This window comes from Clupea harengus, chromosome 7 (genome assembly GCF_900700415.2).
Source record: "Clupea harengus chromosome 7, Ch_v2.0.2, whole genome shotgun sequence".
Taxonomy (NCBI): domain Eukaryota; kingdom Metazoa; phylum Chordata; class Actinopteri; order Clupeiformes; family Clupeidae; genus Clupea; species Clupea harengus.
Genome location: NC_045158.1, coordinates 8,819,398 through 8,839,397, shown reverse-complemented (window position 1 = coordinate 8,839,397; position 20,000 = coordinate 8,819,398). Strand labels below are relative to the sequence as shown.

The 20,000-nt window shown below is 48.8% G+C and overlaps 1 protein-coding gene across 14 annotated transcripts in view; it reads right to left on the bottom strand.

Annotated features, from left to right (window-relative positions):
- Nucleotides 1–20,000, bottom strand: part of arvcfb (ARVCF delta catenin family member b) — a 161,162-nt gene that overhangs the window by 68,732 nt on the left and 72,430 nt on the right. Inside the window, exon 1 of one of the 14 annotated variants that reach the window (XM_031570405.2) lies at nt 9,973–11,140. The exons of the other annotated variants lie outside the window; for them this stretch is intronic. The gene's annotated coding sequence lies outside the window, so the exon portion shown is untranslated. Of the gene's footprint in view, nt 1–9,972; nt 11,141–20,000 lie in introns of those variants that run through there. 14 annotated transcript variants of the gene reach the window in all.

Sequence of the window (20,000 nt, the reverse complement as noted above, 5' to 3'; positions counted from 1 at the left end):
CAGCCCATAAAGGCTGCATGTCGTCCCAGTGTTCAGCGATGCCCCCCCCCCCCCCCCCCCCCCGAGTTTACCCAGCGTGGCCTTGCGCTCTCTGCCATGCACCACGTGTGTATGTGGGCTCAGGGATGGATGCGGAGAAGCTGAGCGCTTCCATCTGTGCGTCCCAGACTTTCACACAGCAGCAGAGGGGGGGGGGGGGAGAAGAAGGCAAGAAAGAAAACCAAAACAGAACGCAGTTTCCCTCCCAAATGAAGTCCAGACACAGTGATCCAGCTCAAATCCTGACAATCCTGCGCAGATGGTGTAGGAAGGGGAGCGCTCTGTCGGGGAGCTTACGACACTCATGCGAAGCCCAGTCTGCCTTTCGGTCTGCGCGGCTTGCACTTGGAGCCTTCTGGATATATGCTTTTTGAGGGCTGCATCAGGTGGTACCTCAATCTGTGTTATTCCACACGGATCGTTCTCACGGCTGTTTTCTCCCCCCTGGTCCTGTGAGGGGATCTGCCCAGCTGCCCCACAGGCACCACATCTCTATAAGTTTAAGAAACAGCTATTTCATAAACACTGAACAACCAAAAGACATCCCAAACCAATTTCCTCCATGAAGTCTTTATAGTTACAATGCTGGCTGAGCGCTACTTGCTCCCTTACAGAGGAGGGGAGCGGTGGTCCCCTACCACATACCGGACGCTGCTGGCATAGCCGTCAGCTTTTAGCAGGAGCGGCAGGGCAGTGTGACACTGACGAAAGGCAGATTGGATTTTGATTTAGGGGATATTGCTTCTTAATTGGCTGTTTAGATTTTTAATCATAGATAAATGGTACCAAAGAAAGGAGGGCTGCTTGGCAAAGAAACCAGTGGGGCGCGCACACACACACACACACACACACACACACACACACACACACACACACACACCCACACACAAGGCTGCTGCACTCACGCACAGTAAGACGGAGGGGATACACATTACGTAAGATCACAGGGAATGTGCTAGTGAATGTGTGTGTGTGCGTGCGTGCCTGCATGAATATGCATGCAATAAAATATGCGTGTAGGAATACCAGCACATGTCCCGCAAGGCTACATTCCCATTTGAAGTCCGACACCAACTGTTTACGGAGCGACAATCTCTACAGCAGAGCGCGAGGCACGGCTTCAAACATAAACGGGGAATGCATCGCAGGCCCTGACTTCATACAAGTTGCATCGTGCGCAGCACAAACATTGGCTATATGAATTAGAGATAGAAGAGCAGCGCCAACAGGGTAAACTGCTACAGCAGACACTGGCGCGGCAGAAGGCTCCAGTGAACACAAAAGCCACGGCACTCCACAAGGCCTTCTCCCCCTGGTAGAGGAGTGATAGGCATGGGTGAGGAGTGGTGGGCATGGGTGTAGGGTGCGGGCATGGGAGCCATGCCGTGCCTTTGAATGCGAAAAGTCTAATAGAGTCGTCGCAGAGCTCCGGAGGAATCCCGCAGGCCCCCTGGCTGAATGAAACCGAATGCTTTTCCACTGAGCTCGCTTAGGCGCTTCTCAAACTATATTTCAGAGTCATGCACTATTCATGCCTCTGCCTCTGTTGTGCCTGTCTGCAGGTGGCTGAGTCTAGGCTATGTGTTTGTGTGTGTGTATTTTTGGTGCATGTGTGTGCCAGTGCGTGATACCACTGATGCAGATGGAATATGGATTATCTCCTTTGAGGCTTGTAAGCTCCCTCGCCAGGCTTCCCTTTCACTACATCTCCCACAAGCCACAGCTGCGAGGCAAACATCTGGCATTGCTGTGCCGCCCACATCTGTACTTCGCTACTGATCTGGTCTGGTCCAGTCCAGACCCAGTCCAGTCCTAAGCGCATAGACTTATGCTCCATTAGAGTTCACCCAATCCACCCCCCCCCCACCCCCATCCTTCATACCTGTGAGTATGAGCAGGACAATGTCAGCCTTCTTTACTGATAGTGCACAGCTGTGTTTTCAACCAGAGACCCTCTAAATAGGTTTCCGTAATCTTATCTTTGTCTTACAGAGTGACCTCCAATGAGAAAAAAAACCACCTTCCCAATTGCACTCATGCTTCAAAAGCCCCCCCCCCCCCACCTTGCAGTCTCACTGCTGCAAGCCTGTGGTTCCCTTCTCTCTCAACCCCTTCTTCCCCTCCTCTCCGGGTTGCTTAGTGCGGGCCGAAGAGGCTGCTGTGCGTGGTGGAGCCGCCATTCTTTCTGCCGGGTAGTAAGTCATTAGTCATTCACTCGGGGGCAATGACCGAGCCCAGCTCCCAGGGGCTAATGGAGTGACGGTTGTCTCATTACCGGGAAGAACATGCTCACTGCGCTTGGGAGGGCCGCCTTTGTCTCTTTGATATGAGTGGAGACATCCGGTGCACTCCCTCCAATTATGCACAGGGGCTGGGGACAGGGATCCCAGGGGCTGCTGGGGACAGGGATCCCAACGGCCGCCCGGTGCAAACTGCCAAACCCGCTTAGGGGTTCACTCTGGCCCTGCCTGTGTGCCCTTTCATTTAGGAGGGGAACATGAACCTGATCCAACTTGAACATCTGCCACCGTGCTGTGCTGCTAACCATTAGCCCTACAGCTGATGTCTTTTCAGTGGGTGTGTGCCGTGTTCATTTTGTCGAAATGAAAATGTTGACGAGACATACATGAATCTTTGAAATCGAGTCAGTCTACTTCCTTTTTCATTAACAGGACTCGAACAAGACAAAAACTTCAAGTAGAGATGGAATGTAGGCTTCAAAATTACATTTGTTTACAAGGCTAAACCTTAAATAAATTAGCCTGCATTTCCCTCTAAATCATGCTCGCCCGTGTGCATATGACTGATTCTATGTCAGACAGACCTCGCACTCAAGAACCTCCGCCCTCCCTGTTTTTTGAAATTAGGGCCCTAAGACTATGACTACATTTAAAATGGCTGTCAAAATGAACACTGGGTGTGTGCATGCTCATTCTGTGCTGGACAACCACAACCACAACATCAACAACAACAACAAATGAATAAACTGAGCAAACAAACTCAATTCTATTCTTGAACATTTGCACCCCTTTTAAATATCCTTATGTGGGCATTAAAAACTAGTTGGCTTGTGTGAATTTCCTATTTCTTAGCATTCTTTACGAGGTGCTACTACTACAACAACTACCTCTACAGCTCTAGAAGCACCAACATGAACAAAGGGGGAGGGCCTGGGTTTCGGAGACTGTGAGAGCAAAGGAAGGAAATGCACTGAGAGCTCTCCCGACTTCCTGACTACATTCCTTGGAATGTCTCCCAAGCCATACAGCATACAGGAAGCCAAGGAACCCCTTACATTATCGACTGATTTGCAGACATCAACAATGTCGTGGCACAGTAATGACACACAGTTTACTGTGCCGGTCAACTATAATCTTCACTGTCTACGCAGCGGCTCAAAGGGCTGTTAACTTTGAGAGAGATTATTGCTGTCTCCCCCACCCTCCCTTCAGTCGATCCGGCATGCATCAAAATGTAAAATGGCTACGGGAAATGGTGCTGTAAGTATACTAAGAGCCTATTTATGGGATAACAGTCTGATTTATCTCCAGTTCAATCCACTACCAGTTCATTCAGGGAGCTCAGAAGCAGGGGTTACTGCCTTCAAATAGTAGTGGGTGTGGGTGTGATCTGCAGTCAGGCTGATTCTCTAATGTTTTGGCGAAGTGTGTGTGTGTGTGTGTGTGTGTGTGTGTGTGTGTGTGTGTGTGTGTGTGTGTGTGTGTGTGTGTCTTTTTCCATTTTCCCAGTCCCCAGCAATAGCCTCTGTAGCAAAGGCAGACTTAAATAGACTGGTACAGAGATACAACACAGGGAGATAAGGCATTCATTCACACACACACACACACACACACACACACACACACACACACACACACACACACACACACAGAGCAAGACAAGACTTTTATGACCATGTAACCCTTACACATGTGCATCAGTGTGTGTGTTTGTGTCTCTCTCTGTATGTGTGTGTGTGTGTATATGTATATACGTATACACACACAATATACTGACAAGATAACACATCCACATATCCCTTTCCCACACAGCATAATTATACAGACACAGACACAGACACCCCCACCCACAGACACTCAGAGGCAGCACAGCTGGGGCAGGCATGGGCCCAAATTAATGCCACTAATCCAATCCCACTGCAAATCAAATCTGGACCCCCTCTCCCTTACTTCCTCTCCCCATCCTCTTCATACATAGACAGTGAGCTACAGACAGGGAGGGAGGGAGTGAGGCAGAGGAAGAGAGAGAGAGAGGAGAGGGTTGAAAAACAGAAAGGATGAAGAAAGGTGGAGAGGGAGGGTGAAAGGGGAAGGACACAGATCTGTCCTTGTCTCCTGCTTCACCGCCGGTAACCCCGGTGGAGAGGAGTCGCTGCAACCCTGAGGTTTTTTCTGGGAAGGAGAGGCCCAGACGTCTTTGTCCGGTTGCAGACCAGCAGTGAAGCAGAGACGCACATCTCCTCGAAAGCTCCCTGTCAGCTGTTCTTGAAGAAAAGGCCCTGGCAACAAAGAGGCCAGTGAAATGACAGGGTGGAAAAAGAGAGAAAGAGACAGAGAATACACAAAGGCCAGAGTTGACCGACACACAAGCACACTTCCTGCGCTATTGAGGGGCAAAAATGGTCTCTTGTCCTTTCTGCATCAGCATGAATGTGAAGTCAAGCTTGCAAAAAAAAGAAAACACACAATCCAGTTTTTTCTGAAAACAGAAGCGAGAAAAAGACCAGGGGCAAGACATTTGACGCCTTTTGACAGGAGTCACTCGCGGTGGACAAATGGGTTCATCTCCCTCAGTGGCACTGTCAGCTTTGCTAACATGGCCTGGGAGGAATGACTGCTTCCTTATAAGGCAATTTCATACCGAGAGAAATAACCGTTATGTTCCAAGCCGTGATGGACAGTGGGTAATTCTGCCACCCCTTCCACTGCACTACCACAGCACCGGACGACACCATTAATTAAAGCAGGCGCAGTGTGGCACGGGCTGGCATGCTGCTCTTTAATGAAAACCAGGCCCTGGTTCCCGACGGGGCCTCCACCACCCTGGGCCTCAAACAGGGGTTTCCTCCAGGGATGCCGCGCCCAGCTTTCAGAGACACACTCCCAACGTTCCATGAAATTACTTCCAGCAGACACATGTCTGGAGGCACTGAGGTACCTGAGCACAGGGTGACCCCACTAGCCGCAATACCCCCTCGCTACTCTCTCTCTTCCACCACGCCAACACTGAAGTATGTGCATGGCCACATGTCTTTAAGTCATTCGACTTCAACTCAACGGAGTCTCTCTGGCTTGTCATGCCTTCAGCGGAATGACACAAATTTGTTGATTTTCCTGCCAAAACAAAGACGTAAAAGAGAGGATGGGTAATGTGGCATGCCATTAGCCGCTTAGTCGGTTCCCCTTCCGGCACCAAACAGTAATGACAAAATAAGTGGCTGAGTGCTTCTCATCGCTGTCTCGTATAGTTTTTGACGTCTCAGATTTGTTTTTCGACACTAAGCACTTGACAAGCAGACTTTTTTTTAAGACAGAGAATAACTGGGGAGTGTATCTGACATAGCGAATATTCTCCACTCTAGGATGGATGGGAAAAAGTACAAAAGTAATCCTAGAGTTGGCGTTCGTTTGTCCTCTGCCTAGCAGAAAGAGCCGGAGAACATGTTATCCCATGAAAAAAAGAAACAGAAGAGGCGATGTGGGGGCAAAAACAACCATAGTTTTGGAGAGATCAGATAGGCCTGCTGACGTAAAAACTTAAACCTCTGGAATGCACGGGCATGCTCTCCTCAGCTTCGGAAAGATGACCAACTCAGGACCGTAATCCAAGAGCAGCAGGGAAATGATTGTGTTCAAATCCGTAGTCCATCACTCCTACTGGATAAAAAAAACAGAGCTGTTTTCATCAGCTGGGAATTAGCTCCTGACCTCACACTTGATTCATGTTTTCACACTGCTGCCATTTCCATTATCATGAAGCTGGGGGGGAGGCCAAGGTCCTGAAAAATAAGAGACGTGGGAGACATATCTACCCTCCAAGAAAGATCACAGCCAAATAAACCATACATCCTCCGCCGTTCACCTTTCAACATTTTTCAGTTTGAAAAAAGGGCGCCCCCTCACTATGCTGGAAAACGTTCTCACTTGGCTTGGAAGATAAATACTCACTGGCAGAGAATGACACCGCTTCAGAGCAATATTGCCTGGAAAACCACCCACACTGGAACAATAAAAAGTTGATGAAACCCCTCCAGTGTCTTGCCCGATGCACAATGAATATGGCAAACCATGTCAAAACTCAGTCAGCATCAAGCAAGGGCATCAAATCACCAACCATGGCAGCTACACCCCTTGACACTAAGTGTTGGATGCGATCGAGCCGTTACAGTGTCCTTAACACAATGCCAGACAGGAATGGAAACGCTGTAGGGGGGGACAAGGTGCAGTGACTGGAAGAAAGCCTTGAGCCGTCGTCACTCGCAACGTATGCCATTCGAGAGCTTCCCAGCACAGTAGCGCAGGCCATTAAAGCAGCTTGACTTTTTGCAGATGCACCACATCATCAGTGGCAACAGAGCCCGGTGGCAGTCGGCCATTTTCCTCTGGCTGCAGAACCAACTAGAAACAGTTCTGAGCTTTCTACTTTTTCCTTCTCATTCTTCTCTTTCTTACTCTCGTCTCTAACTATCTCTCTCTCTCCCTCTTTCCCTCTCTCTCCGTGAGCAGGCCAAAAGCACAGCACTGTCAGAGCGCACAGCTAAATTCACATGGGACCCTGGCTTCTATTTTCTGCCCCGAAAACAAGACCCCTGAAGATTCCTTCCATGTTGCGGAGATTAGGGAGCACTTGGGCAGAATACCGGGTCCATATGGCTGCAAGGTGCTTGCCTCCTGCCAATTAGCGAGGGTTTAGCGCTGTGCCAGGATTTTTTAGTACCCGTTTCACAGAATAAAAATAACACGGGAAACAAAGATGGAGCACCAGAGAAGAGGAAACCTTCCCTGAGGTCAAAGCAGGGACCGTGGAGCCCTGCACAGCCAAAACAGGAGCACATTGAGACAGAAGGCATACATGTTAGATTTCCCTGCTCCCCGCCAGTACATGCAACCATTTTATGCTAGAAGAAAAGACATCAAGCATATGATATGTGTTGCTTGGCTAATTACTACTACTACTACTAATTTAACACTGCATTCTTGAGAGCAATCACGAGGTACATAAAGCTCAGTTCAGACTCAGAGGAAGAAAACAAGGAAATCTTTTCTTTTGGCTGTTCACACAAACATGCATCAACAACTATATAGCTGTTCTGTATTGTGCAGCAATAAAAATGCTAAATGGTTTATCCTTCCTTCATTTTCCCACAACAAATTTCCTGTGAAAGGGAGCCACCATGAAGCAATACATAAGACAGCTACTTGGGTGACTACAGGAGGTAGGCAGGCCTGAGGTCAGACACTGAGAGTAATGCAGATTTATGGCCCCCTTTGTATGAAACAAGCCTGGCTATTACTGGGGAGGTCTGCCTCTGCATCACTATTTTAATGAAATTCCGGGAAACAATTCACCCTCCTCTTTCTAATCAGCACCCCAAACCAGTATTATGTTGTTGCAAACTTAGGCCTTGTAAGTCTTCTGAATCACCGCCTGTCACAATGAATGAACCGCTCCGTTTCAGACAAAACCAGACAGGCAACACAAATGCACGGAAAAAGACGACGGGGACGCAGGGAGCTTTCAGACGCATCCGCCGGGGTTTGATCTTCAAGGCGCTGAGCGGCTTGAAAGGGATCATCTCTTTTCAGCGCACACTTTGTGCCGGTGTGATGTGCGCGTAGATACTGCACAGATTTGCATCATCTGGGCCGGTCCTCGTCATGGCACTGCAGGCTGCGCTTTTCTCTCCTCTAGTTTCTGACGTTGTTGATGTTATTGTCTTGAAAGAGAGTCCCGAGTAACTAGAGTTCAGCACGTACGCGTGCACTTTTGACTGAACGAAAGGGAGAGTGAGGCTGTATTACCACCCCCACTTTGTCGGGCACCAAGGAGATCATTTCCTTTGGACACTCGGATCGATGAGGCTGACAGCTTCATACCTCAAAGCTGACGTCTCAAACAAACTGCACCAAAAAGATTATCGCTAAATGGCGGCAGAGAATCCCCAGAAAGAATAGTCCAAAGGAAAAGGGAACTGAGGGCATCTTCGATTTCAATGCTGCCTCCAATTTCATCTAATGACTAAAACACAAACACACACTGAACAACAATCACATAGAAAAACGATCCCAATGCTGTAATTTGCCGCCAGCAAAGAAGAACAATCTGTGTCACTGCCAAAGACAAGCGTTCATGAAACAGGCAGGTCGATTGAAACAGCTCTAAATGTTTGGAAACATGTCATTATCTCAAATGTGTCCGACTGAAATGAGAATGTTGTGATTTCTAAAACACATGCTATGCATCAATGAAAATAAATGCTCCAGACTTCTCCATTACTTGCCCTCACATAACAGCCTCAAGCATGTCCTGCAAGTGGAATAGGCATTTTCCAAAATACTTAACGTACAACAGGGCGACCTTTTCTCAAGCAGCCCACTCCTTCCACTCCATCTCTGGGCAAACTTGCTAATGTGAAGTGCTTTGTTTTGTCAAGGAAATAGAGTCCAATGCTAATCAGAGAATAATGAGTGACTCACAGCCGCTCTCTTTAGCTCTTTCCATTCTGCACCACCCCTCCCTGAACCTCAGCTGGCTCCTCACTGCCCCTCCATCTGGTTACCAAACTATTACTTTTCAAATGAAGGAAAGGGATTCCCAAGAGAGAGGAAGAGAGAGAGAGAGAGAGAGAGAGAGAGAGAGAGATAAAGAGAGCAAGAGATAGAGGACGAAAATACAGATTATTAAAAGAGAGATGAAAACAAACCAAGGTTCAAGAGACACTCTCTGTTCCTGTCCTTAGAGTCTGCACTGAAGCTTCTAAACGGTGCTCAACTGAATAAGGCAGGCACAATGAGACTGAATAAGGCAGGGACAATGAGACTGCATAAGGCAGGGACAATGAGATTCACAGCTACGGCAGTGGCGTGGACAGGAGGACAGACGTGGTGTCCCGTCTCATGGAGGCCCCTGTCCAGAGAGGACCTCACGTCTCCCTCACTGTGTGCTCCCACTGCTGGGGAGAGTGGAAGCTGACCCAATTCAGCTCCTCAGCACGCTGTAGTGCCGCTGGCTGCAGCAAACACTACTTAATGTATATGGGCACATACACTCAAACACATAAACACTCTCTCACTCTCATTATCACTCAAACACACACACACACACGTAGGCTTTATAGGCATATCCTCCTGTGAATCCCACATGTGCTTGTGACACGTGCATACATGTGCAGACATGTAAACACACACACACACACACACAGACACACACACACAGACACACACAGACACACACACACACACACACACACACACACACACACACACACACACACAGAACAATCAGTCTCGATTAAACAGGTTAATTCTCATGGTCTAGTCTCATGGGGAGAGCATTGGTGCAGTTGCACAGAGAGGCACATATCGATCTCCAGTATGAATCATGGGAGCTTCCATACCTAGAGGGACGAAGTCAGCCAACAGAAAGTCCACATGCAACCCCTGTTAATGTTGCCACGGGGTCACCGAAGATGCCCTCCTAGATAATCCAACGTATTACACACACACAGAATCAGAGCACCACCAAAGGTTTGCCACACCAGTTGCCCAGGAACACTGAAGGTGCTCTGTGCATGGCAGAGACAGATATAATGAGCTTTTCTGCTCAGTGGAGAAAAACAGAGGCCACATTGGCTCTGGACTGAGTGCAAAGGAATTTTTTGTAAGTAAGGGAGCTTGGTGCTATGGGGCTCACCGATGCCTGATTGCAGACTTCTGCCTCACTGCCTGCAGCCGTCTCTGGCCTGAGGATGTTGAGCTGCGTGAATCTCTCCAGGGCACAGCTGAAAGCACTGGTGTAGCACTCACTGATTCTTGAGGCAAATTACAGCCAAGGCTATGGCGAGCCACTTCTGAGCTGCAAATGAGAGTTTCTCTCTATGTTAACTGCAACTCCGCCTGTCTCCGTGCAGAAAATACCACCCTGCTGTAAACAAAAGCCACAAATCAGTCTACCGTACCCCCCAAAAAATATTTGATAGTTTAATAGTATATAACTGCCTCATCTCTCTCTCTCTCTCCTTTGTCATTCTCTGTGTCCTTCTCTCTTTGGTCTCTATCTCTCTTCTCTCCTCGTTTCCATTTATTTATTTTTGAGACATCAACTCCTCAACTAACAGACTGATGCGCCACCAAAGAGGTGCAGCCCTCAGGAGTTCTGCCGCTGCCGCTATACATTATTCATTATTATTAAAGTTTATTGAAATTCAATTCCTGCCGATACCTCTTCTATCTTGCCCCTCTCTCCTTGCTAATCAAAGAGATGAGATAGCTTTCATGCGGGGAGAGCCAAGTGTCTGTCTGAGAGGGTTGCGGAGGTCATTACTGGAAGGTGTAAATAAATAAATTAATCCACAGTGCTCACTTAGATGATGCCCCAAAGGAGCATTAATATTCATTTTCTGCTATCAAACACACGTTATTCAGCATTTTAATGGCTTGATTGAGCGCTTGATGGATTGAGGAAAAAGAAAATAAATCACAAATCTTCCAAAAAAAAAGGAAGCAAAGAAAGAATGACAGGCGAGGCACAGCATTTTTCAGAATTTCATCCACTTACTGAGAACCAGACCAAATACCATAGAGTGACATTGGGCAGCATGAAACACACAAGTACCCCTCCAAATCCCTTCCCTTTCAAGGCTAGCGTGTCAATGAATGCCTCAATACCAAGCACAAAATGCTACATTCAATCATTTATAAACCTTTAATAGTACAGCTACTGCCAACAAGTCACAAACAAAAATAATCTCTGTATAGAATCCTCAAGGTAAAGGACCGCTGTTGGGTAATTACCTTGAAGACACGAACACAAAGAGAACCCTTAAAGCACTGGCCATCTTTTCCTTTGAGAACCAGGAGGCTAAGCTGCAGACTTACGGCGTGCTGAGAGGGGAGAGGACCTGGCCTGGGTGGGTGAAGCAGAGATGCATTTGAGGCTCCCCAGGTCTCTCGTGACTGCCTAGCCTGCGCTAACTGATGCTAATGCAGCACACAAGAGCCCATTCATAGCCTTCCTCCTGTAGCAGCCAGACAAGGGGGATGGCCTCAATTAGCTTAAAATGACCTTTGAAAGCTTTAGGCATGCACGTGTGTGCGTGTGTGTCCGTGTCCGTGTGTGTGTGTGTGTGTGTGTGTGTGTGTGTGTGTGTGTGTGTGTGTGTGTGTGTGTGTGTGTGTATGCGTGTGTATGTGTGTGGGTGTGTATGTGTGCAAGTGTGTAGACATTTAGATGGTGTGTGAGTGCATGATCGTGTGGGTATTATAGGACGTAGGGTGTGTGGGGGGAGGTTAACGGCAGTTCACAGGGAAGAAAAGGTGAAGTCAAGGTGGCGAATTTGAGGTGGGGACAATGGCTGATTGACAGCCGTGCATTTACCTCATCTGAGACTTCTAAGTATAGAATGTGAGAGTCCTGTGATCCCTTAAGACTCACTGTAGACCCCTACAGCCAAGGATGCCGGACCTGGTGAAAACGCTCACTCCTTCAGGCCTACGCTCAGCACAGCAGATTGCAGAGGGAGGGGCTGCGGTGAAAATCTGTCTTAATGGATTAGGCTTTTCTTAACTATTCCGAGAGGTCTGGATAAACAAACCCTGTTTGTTTGGCTTTGGCTATATCTTGCTCGCATGCCCCCCTCAGTTTGTCGTTTCTGTCACATTGTGCAAGCATTGGCATTTTCAGAGGAAAAATACGGCTGGAAAAATATCACAATCCGCCTGCCGAAAGCATGAGTGTGTCAAATGCTCTCTAAATCGGTCTAACCCAACATCATCCACCCACCCACCCACCCCCACACACACACACACACACACACACTCTCCATCTTTTCTTTTAACCCTCGTCCAAGAACTGGGGGGGGATCAGTGGTGGTGACTGGCAGTGATGACTGTCCAGTCGAAACACAAAGCCCGATTTCCCTCTGCCTATCTCTCTCTCCCACATTCCACGAGCTGTGTACTTTTAACGGCTGCGAATCATCGTTGTTCAGAGCGTAGACAGCGCTCAAATGTCTCGCGGCCTGAAAATCTCGGTGCCAGCTGCTGCCTCCATCCAATTAAAATGGCATGAGTCACTGTTCTTTCCTTTTCAGACGGGCATCCTAGGCATAGCGAGGTGGCACAAGAACTCAAGCCCACTCTCTCTCGCTCTCTCTCTCTCACTTTGTCTGCCTGGCACCTGTCCCTCGGCCCGGGCCTCAACAGACCTGTGAGACAAACATCGGCGTGGCAACCACTCTCAGCTTCACAGTCAATTAGAGATACCAAACAAATTAACACGCGAAGCGGGATGGAGCCGGCATTTTTTTCACTGAGTGACAACAGCCATTTCAGGGTGTGCGCTGCCAGCCGAGGTTCATTAGACAACTCAATAGAGCCTTAAGGAATGTCGCGGAGAGGCACATCACTACCATTGTTCGGCGGAGAAGGAGGATGAGACGAGAAACAATGCCGTGTGATCTCTGCATAACAACATATGACAGCTGCCCGCAAAGCTGGACCGCTCCATTGTTGGAACCGCGGCAGCATATTGTCTCCACTTGAAGTGGATCACCTTCAGGGGCGAAAACAAGAAAGAGAAGAGCAAAAAATATGGAGGTGTTTTTTCAGGTCATTCGGCGAACCTCAAACCAACTTTAGTGCCTCGTTAACACGTGCCGAGGAGGAAACAGGCAGAGGGCCGGGGCTGAGGCTAAAGTCAGGGCAGGACAGGACAGGACCGTGCCAGCCAGAGGTGAGGGTTAGGGAAGTGGGTTGAGGGAACGGGCTGTTGGCTTGCTGTCTACTCCCATTACACGAGCACTGGACTCTTTCGAAAAATGCTGGACCTTAGCCATGGGTAATGAGTGCGCTGGTCAGACATCAACACAGGCATGTCCGAAAGCACTCGTCTGGGAGCCGTGCCATAAACCAAACTCAGCCGCTGCTCCAGGCTCAACAGGAAACCAGCGTGGTGTTTTTACAGTTGTCATGTTTTTTCAGGAGTATTAATGTTTATATAGTAGCATTGTTGTGTTTGTGGGCTGCATTCAATCAACAGGTATTGAGATTATATTTTTGACTAATATCCCTTATGATGGCTGGGAACCGATTGACGAAGATCAAATAATGAGTCACATTTCACTGACAAAAGTGAAGACATGAAAAGAAAGCGTCACGCAAGAAAACACGATAGCAATCACCATTTATCCTTTTAACTGGGCAATGAACTATGCTACAGTCAACCGCCACAGTCAGGGTCAGCACAGATACACAAAGCTTTTCCTCAAAATACACTAAATTGTTCTCCCTATGCGCAAGTATTCTTTTCTAATTTGAGGAGTGAGGTCTGGACGAGAAGCAACTGAACTGCACTCAAACCACATAAATGCACCCGGCTCAAGCGCCGGAAATGACAGGAATAAGAAAACATCCAACACATCCAACACATGCGTGTAGCTGCTCCTCTCTGCTAATCCAGCCAGCCATGCACGGTCCCTGCGACCACGCTAAGGGGACGTCAGTCAAAGTCATTAATCCCGGCAGACCATCTTAGACAGATGGCCCAATGGAGGGGGATGATGGAGGATCGATTCCCGTAACGCCCCCCTCAACATCGGGTGGGCCGTGAAGTCACAAAATCCCATCTTGTCAAGATGCAGATTCAGCAGGCCAGAGTGGAGTATAGGCCAGTCGAAACTTTCTCCGGCCACAAAGCTGGTTATGTCTGCGGCAACATGGCTGGTGTTAGTAAGAGAGAGACTGGTGGAGGTGGGGGGGGGGGGGGGGGGGGGGGGGAGAGAGAGATGAGTAAGCAGGCGGCTCTCTCTGTGCTCATGGATTAGGGGGAGCCCCGTTTTGGGGTCGTAGCACGCCTCCCTCTAACCCCACTCTTACCCCCCCTGGGCCTCTCAATGTCCCCAGCTGCAACTACGAGGGGGGCTGCGGCTAAGGGCAATTGAAGAGGAGGGAGGAGGGGATGATTTCTATGGACCTCTATACATAACTCTCAAAGGAGCCCCCCCCCCCATCCCACCACCAATTTCTGCGTTGTCTGAAAGCGCAGAGCTACGCAGGGAGCAAGGGGAAATGCAGAGCAGAGAGGATAGAGAGGGGGAGGAAAAGGGGGGGGGGGGGGGGGTTAGAATGAACTTCCACTTAAGCCTCTCATTGATTGTTGTGGTCAGTGGCTGAATAAATGCCTTCCAGCGCATCGAAAAAAAAAGGAAATAGCTCACCTGGAGACAGTCTATCAGCTCCAGACAGCCCAGAGGGCCACTCACCTCTGTTTACCTTCCAGAGCACATCTGCAGCGTTGTTTACACCTGTCCCCGGCTGAGCCCGGCATCACAGCCGGAATACAGGAATACAGTAGGAGGGGGAATAAAAGGTACATCTATTTCAGCCATGTTCATGGCCGCCACATTCCCACATCTAATATGTCCTCATCCCCTCTCCCCCCCCCCTTGTGTGGCCTGCTGATTCGTGCAACCACAGAGACAAGGGAGAGAAAGGACTGCTTTTCCACTGTGAGGGGAGAATGAAAGCGAGTAAATACACACATACAAACGTACACATACAAACGTGCACACACACACACACACACACACACACACACACACACACACACACACACACACACACACACACAAACGTGCACATACACAGACACACACACACTCACAGGGAGGCAAAGCGAGCCGTCTGCCAAAACTCACCAGCCCACTCCCATTAATCATCAAGTTCAGGGTCACAGGGGTCCCCAACCACTCCTGTTGCCATGGCGGGGCCTGAAATGTGTCACGCATGCACCTTTTCCACTCACCCTGCTGGCTCTAAGCCAATTATGACCATTACAATCTCTCTCTCTTTCTCTCTCTCTCTCTCACACACACACACACACTTTTGCTCTCTCTCTCACACACACACACTCAATGTCTCTCTCTCTCTCTCAAACACTCCCACTACTTTTTCCCGAATGTCTTTCCCAAACACATACAAGCACACACACTTTCTCCCTTTCAATGCTTGATGCATTGGTTATTTCCCACATAAGCTGTGACATCAACACAACGCCATAACATTTTATATTTGTGCTATTTATATTCCACCACTTGCTGCATGCTAAATGATAGGTGGCGCTACCAAGAAAAAGATAATCTAAACTGCTGTAAGCAGTGCAACAAAGAAGAGGTAAGGTGTCGACTAGAGCACAGTGATATATAAATATGACATGACGCTTAAACTGTATCACCGATATTCATTTCTGGATTCAACTGGGCGGGTCCTAAAAGTTTCCAGTTACAGTTCGTGTGTGCTGCTAGCCTGTCTATGTCCAGCGGTTTTCATCAGGAAAGGACTTTACGTGTGAAGTTTTGACCCTCAGATCTTCAGGCAAGACAGTAACACAAACTAGCTTGCCAGCATCATTCAACAATTACATTAAACAAAAGTTCATACACTATCAGAAAGTTGTGTGCCAGAAAGCCGGGAAACACCTTATCACGCAAGCATTTGCCTTCCGGGTTGTGAACGCATCAGGCAAGCCATGCGTGCCAGGTCACAAAAAAGTGCGTGACTAGCCGTAACGGCACCAAAGTGCACCAAACGCCAGCCAAAATGACGTCACGTTTAGTACGCGTCGCAGTGCGCAAGGACGGTAACGGCGAGCATAAACTCGCTGTTTATTAACTCCCTTCTCACGCAGACACACACACTCCCTCAGACCTTCATTTTATCAGCCTCTGCAGTGGAGAGCAGTAATAGTGGGGCCCGGTGGTGAGTACAAGAAGGGAGATAGGGCCGCTGAGCACTGCCCAATAATCCAAACTGTCATTCGGGGAGGACAAGCAGTGGCCATTTCATCCACCCTCATCAGGCCCAGAGAGAAGCACGACTGCTGGGCAGACATGGGACCAGCCTACCCCCCCTCTCTCTCCCCCTGTCTGTTTACCAAAGGAATTGTTACCACGCTATCGGGAAAGATCTAACCACCATGTTTTTTTTTTCTTCCCTAGGTCACTATCTGTCTGCCTCTCTTGTAGCTGAACATCTAGCAGCAGCAAAGTGTTTACGGGAAAGACAAGCCGCCGGAGAGAAAGAGAGAGAGAGAAAGAGACAAAACCCATTTCCACGGAAACGGGATCATGCAGCAGACACACGCTGAATAAATAGAAGTGATGTGGGGTGGGGGGTGTCACTGCCTGAGCTAACACCGTAAACACACTGGCGACGGGGAGACAACTAGACCTCACGACTCATCTCAAGAATTTTTAAACAGAAGGGAGACAAAGAGAGACACACAGACAGAGAGACAGAGAGGAAAGACGGATTTTTAAAATCCTCTAGCCCTCATTAGCATTGCAATGCAGGTGACAGTCTTTGACCATTAAAGTCTAGTGCCCAAAAAAATCTAAATCTTTGCATGCATGTGTTAAGATCAGCCTGCACTGGCAATAACCTGCCTGACTGAGTTTGACAGCTTGAGCTTAAGTGAGGGAGACGTTCAACAGCACAAGCTAATGAGATTCCAGGCCATTAATGTTGCAAGTCTTCCAGGCTTGTTTTTCCAAACAACAAGAAATGTGCAAGCATCTACCCTAGTATTGCATAACTGAATAGGCCTTTAGCCTTTCCGTTATTTTTTCCCCTTGAGTTCCATCTGTGTTGGGAATAGTTTGGCAGGCAGCACAGTGTGAGATAGTCTTACTGAACATATAGCTCTTCTCCCAATTTTAGAAGCATGAGAACATGCAGACCTATATCAGTCACAATCATAAGCTAGCCAAATGGGTTAAGAGCAAGCGAGAGAGCAGAAAAGAGAAAGAGAGCAAGGGAGAGACCGAGGGAAGAGAGAGAGAGAGACTCGAGGACTGTATGACATGCCCTCCTCTCAAAGGGAACAGAGATACCTGAAGGCCACTGGTATGCCCTGGAGGAAAGGGGGCCCACGGGCTGGGGGGTGGTGGGTTGGTTACACAGCAGGCTGTGAGGAGGGTGTGGGGTTTGGGTCAGCTGTTCGTGTAATTCCAGCCCCCATTCCACAGGAGCCTGGCCCCCTCTCCTGCCCTGCCGAGGTGCCTGGGTTTACATCACCAACACCCTCGGGGTCAGAGGTGAGGTGATAAGGCTTAGCATGGGAGCAGAATGGGGTGCATGTATGTGGGGCGGAGGGCTGAGGCAATAGCAGCAGCAGCTGTATGTGGGACATCTGGAAAGAGCCAACCGGGCCAGACTCCCAGCGCCCCATACAGCCACAACAACACCTCCATCAAAAGCCAGACGGGGCCAGTCTAGGGTGGACAACAGTCAGCCCCCAGGCTTAGAAAGGGGAGGAGGTCCATCACCACCAGCAGTGACAATGGCAAAGAGAGAGAGCTCTATGGGTCTGTCCTCTTTCAGGTCACTGGCGTTTCGAGTTCAGTTCACAGACACAATCTAACATCTCATGCTCTACATGTCTTCAAATATTGATCTCCAGCAAACACTCGCAGCCACCCCACACCGAGGACGGAGGGCTGTTTGGGGGGAGGGGGTGTTTTGGGGGTGGAGGTTCAAAACAGGGTTGGTGGGGGAAAATGGCGCAAAACACAGAAAGCAAAACAACCTACAAACACACAGACATACCCCAGAGACGGCAGCCGAGTGATGGCTGAACTACTGCCAACGGTAGCCAGCGGAAGTGCATTTCAAAATCACATCAGCATTTTGACAGGCAACGAGAGCAAAACACACACATACCAAAAAAAGGGGGGAAACATTACTCTTGGTCCAATATGAATGTAACTAGTCTCCTGACGCTATGCTAGCTCATCTAGTGGAATGGGATGGTGCTTTTTAATCTTCTGCTTTAATCAGACTGTCCACTTCCACTACAATGGGGCCACTGCAGAAATAGCAGAGCCAGACTGGTACATTTTCACAGCAGGATATCTTCAGACTGCGAGTGTGATGACATGCCGCCTGTTATGGGAGGCAACCATCAGTCAGGTGCAAAGTTAAAAATACTGTATGTTTAAATTTAAACAGAGACACACGGGTCGCACCCACTCCCTCAGAGTAATTGATGGGGCTGTGCTCGCAATCTCCCATGGATTGAGAGTCCATTCCACGCACGCTCTATCACCGCTGGGAGAAAGACGAGAGTCCGATACACATCTCTCTCATATATCTGCAGTTCCCCCCCGAGTCCCGTGTCCGAGGCACGTTGGATCCAAATGTCCACGACTGAGGAAAGCAGCTGATAGCCTGTCATGATTGTGTGAGGGGATGGAATGGGGGAGCTGTACACCTCCAATCTAGTCTCTGAGTAAGAAAACCTATTGGCCAGTAAACAGTGGCAAATGCAATGACAAAGATGACAACAGCAACGACAACAACAACCACCATCACAGTTACCACAATAACAACAATAAACAACAAACAACCCCAACCAACAACCACTACAGCAACACACAAAACAACAGCTGAGCACAAGCTCAACAAGGAAGCACAAGCACTCTCATAAACAAGCCTGGCAGCATCACTCCGCCCTCCTCCGATTGACAGACAGAGCCAGGCGGAGCAGGTGCTACCTCGTGAAGGCATCTCCAGATGCGAACCGAAAGGTTGGCAAAAGGTTGAAGCAGTGGGGAGTGAACCCCGAGGCATGCTGGGAATCTATGCTATTGGAGGTGTGTTGGGGTGGGGAGGGCGCAGGGTGTGTGCCGCGGGGTGAGGAGCAGGGCCACTGCTCTCCATTTTTGGTCGTTACGATGTTGTTATGAAGCAACCCGTAGGGTGTCATGTGGAGGGCGCAAGCTATGGGAATCATGCAGCGGCAGTCGCACAGATGGGGAACAAAAAAGTGTTGGCCGTACAGAAACTGTAGTAACGGGAGCGGCTCCAGTTATCAGGTGTCCCCAGGGGCCAAGGCAGTCGTTAGCAGATTATTAGAATTGAGCGGCTAGCTGTCAGAATGACTCTCAGTGCCAAAGTATGTTAAAATGGCTTGAAGCCCTCGTGTGTAAATGGACTGAGCGAGATTAGTGTGCAACTCCTGCTCAGTGGCAAGTTAATGCAAGGGATCACTGGGCCTCTCCACACACACACGTGTGTTTTTCTTTGCGGCAAAGCTGTGAAACCTGGCGAGCGCAAAGACATTTTCACAGTTTGGCGTGACGTCGCAATCCAGCTCCTCTTCGGAGAAGCCCCTTCAAGGAGACTGAAGACTGAAAGGGTACAAGACAAAATAGCTTCGTGCTTGCGGTGACTACTGAGCTTACAAGAATGCAGTTGTGAAGGGAAGGGTTTGGAGGCCGGGGGGGGGGGGGGGGGGGAGGGTTGAGCTGTAAACCCTAGACACTCAGGCCCCCACACACATATCCAATCCGCATGCAGTAACTTTCAACACCATCAATTTTACCCCTGCCTCTGCCTTGCACCCCTCTCCAAATCAGATATTTGGCTGCTCCAGCTTATCAGCAGCACTTTATATGCATGCCGTCTCTGCCTCGGAATGCTATTGACAGATGTCCCATCCATCACAGCATAGATAGATTGAGTTTATAACAATCAATCCAAACTGTGTGCACTTCCTCTGGATATATATATATATATGTATGTTTGTATGTATATGTGCGTATGTGTGTGTGTGTGTGTCTGTGTGTGTGTGTGTGTGTGTGTGTGTGTGTGAAGGTACTTTAAAGATCTACCAAATGCTGTCAGCACAGAAGTTAAAGTTAATTCGCCAAGGCTCAGATCTCT